The sequence below is a fragment of the Acinonyx jubatus genome, chromosome F2, assembly GCF_027475565.1.
Source record: "Acinonyx jubatus isolate Ajub_Pintada_27869175 chromosome F2, VMU_Ajub_asm_v1.0, whole genome shotgun sequence".
In the NCBI taxonomy this organism is placed as follows: domain Eukaryota; kingdom Metazoa; phylum Chordata; class Mammalia; order Carnivora; family Felidae; genus Acinonyx; species Acinonyx jubatus.
Genome location: NC_069394.1, coordinates 11,766,575 through 11,769,196, shown reverse-complemented (window position 1 = coordinate 11,769,196; position 2,622 = coordinate 11,766,575). Strand labels below are relative to the sequence as shown.

Below are 2,622 nucleotides of genomic sequence, written 5' to 3'. Positions count from 1 at the left end.
AAATTCTGCTTCACTGGAAATTCTGATCACTGAGGGGTGTGTGTGTTTGTGTGTGTGTGTGTGTGAGAGAGAGAGAGAGAGAGAAAGAGAGAGAGAGAGAGAGAGAATTTCATTTGCCAAAAAGCCACTATATATTTAAAAACCATAAGAAAAGCCCATTGTAATCTAAATGCCCACTGGAACTACTTCCCTTGTCAGAAGGTTTGTAGCCCACATGGCCATGCTCATTTTGAGGGGCTGGATATCCAGGCTGGAGCTCAGACTCTGCAGAATGCTAAGCTCTCGGAGTCACCCAGTGGGAAAGAGACTACGCGACCCTGAGTCATGCGGGAGATGTGCACATTCTGACCAGCAGAAATAGCAGCATCAGATAATGCCCAAAGGCTTGCTGTACAATGGAGTTCATTATCATTCATGTGAATGAAGTGGGAAAGGTACTGTCATCTCTTCCTGCGGTTTACTTAGTTTCCATTGACAAAAACATAAGAACACTTTTGTTCGCTAACATACTGCCCTTTGCCAGCCAGCAAGGGCCCAGCCGTGTGAAGTTGCACTTCATGTTTCAATGGAGCAAATCTCCCCCAATGAGAGAAAAGGTTACTTCCCCCATCATGCTCCCCTGACCACTACCTCTGCCAGATCCTGTCATGTGCTAGAGGGAGAAGACAAAGCAAAAACAGGGCAGCCAGCAGAAAAACCACTTCTCACTCTTGCCCAGCTTCTAAATCCAGAATGTGAAACCAGAGTCCAGTGGTGCTATCTGGCTCCGTGGTCAAGCTCCTACCCCTGGGTATGATTCATGGACAGAGTTGGTGTGGGTGTCTTGCACATGGTTATAAAGCATCACGTTGGAGGTGGCAGTGATGTCTCAGGAGCATGATCTCAAAGCCTATTCTGCAAGCACTCTTTCTTCAGACAAAAGGAACAATAAAATTATAGCTTTCCTTACAATGCCATTCTGAGTTTACTCTCTGACACCTCCATTGAATGTGAACCTCCATTTTAAACAACCTCCTCCACAAAAGCAAACTGAGGTCCACTGAGGTCAGTGATCTGCCTGAAGTCACCCAGTCAATAAGGGCCGGAGCCAGAATTACAAGCAAGAGGAGGAAGCCACGTATCTAGAAACATAGACGTAAAGATGGCTGCGGCATGTTGGAGCATGAAGGGCCTGGTTGCTCTAATAACCAGAGGAGCCTCTGGTCTAGGTCTGGCCACAGCGGAGAGACTGACAGGACAAGGGACCACTGCTGTGCTTCTGGACCTGCCCAACGCTGATGGGGATGCCTAAGCCAAGAAGTTAGGGAAGAGCTGCGCCTTTGCCCCAGCTGATGTGACCTCGGAGAAGGACGTGAGAGCAGCTCTGACTGTAGCAAAAGAAAAGTTTGGCCATGTGGATGTGGCAGTCAAATGTGCAGGCATTGCGGTGGCCATCAAGACATACAACCTAAAGAACAATCAGGTCCCTGGAGGACTCCCAGTGAGTTCTCAGTGTGAATCTCATGGGCACCTTCAATGTGATGCACCTGAGGTCTGGTGAGATGGGCCTGGATGAACCAGACCAGGGAGGCCAACACGGTGTCATCATCAACACTGCCGGCATGGTTGCCTTTGAGGGCCAGGCTGAATGAGCTGCTTCCTCTGCTTCCACAGGGGGCATAGTGGGCATGATGCTGCTCACTGCTCAGTGTCCGGCTCCCATGGGCATCCGAGTGGTGACCACTGCTCCCGGCCTACTTGGCACTCTGCTGCCGACCAGCCTCCCAGAAAAACTATGCAACTTCTTGGCCAGCCAAGCACCCCTCCCCAGCAGACTGGGTGGTCTCGCCGAGTATGCTCATCTGGTATAAGCTGTCGTGGAGAACCCACTCATCCGTGGAGAGGTCATCCCGCTGGGTGGGGCCATCTGCATGCAGCCTCGAGGGGAGAGGGCAGAGAAAACACGTGCTCTTCTGCCCCTCCTTCCCCTGTTCTGCAGGTTGGGAGGAAGCACAGTAGCCATTTGGTAACTCTGCCCAGCAGTCACACCCTGTGCCTAATAAAGTCTCTATTTCTCACCAAAAAAAAAATTAAAACGAAAACAACAACAACAACAAGAAACACTGATGAACTGAAATGCATAAAGAGTATCCAGCCCAAAGGCTGGCTTAGAGTAGCCATCCAAAAATTATTTCCTTTGCTCCTACAGAAAAGGTAAACATACTGGGTGATTGGTGGCTCTCCCATATGCGGACCCCCCCTATCAGCAGGAATCATTATCCCCACAGAAGATTATGACGACCACCACAATAGTGCTTGCCACTATTTAATGGCCACTGTCTGAACAGATATCATTCTCGAAGCTTTAAATACAATCCCAACTGACCAAAGAAGGGAACTATCACAAAAAGGAACATCTCTCCAGAAAACACAATGAATGCGTTCTCCCAGGCCGGGGCCAAATCCCATGTGTTAAGTAAGGGTCGTAAGGGTTGTAAGAGTCAGATGACCACACAATTAATCACCCAAAGCACGACACACTTAAGAAAGAAAGGACATGCTGTGGATAATTACTCGGGGATAATGTGCAGACACCAGGGCTTACTGTCCTGAACAAACTAGAACATTCAATCACCCCAGTTT

The 2,622-nt window shown here is 49.0% G+C and overlaps 1 pseudogene; it reads left to right on the top strand.

Annotated features, from left to right (window-relative positions):
• The first annotated feature begins 548 nt into the window (after positions 1-548).
• Positions 549-2,197, top strand: LOC106976883 (3-hydroxyacyl-CoA dehydrogenase type-2-like; annotated as a pseudogene).
• Positions 2,198-2,622: the final 425 nt, after the last annotated feature.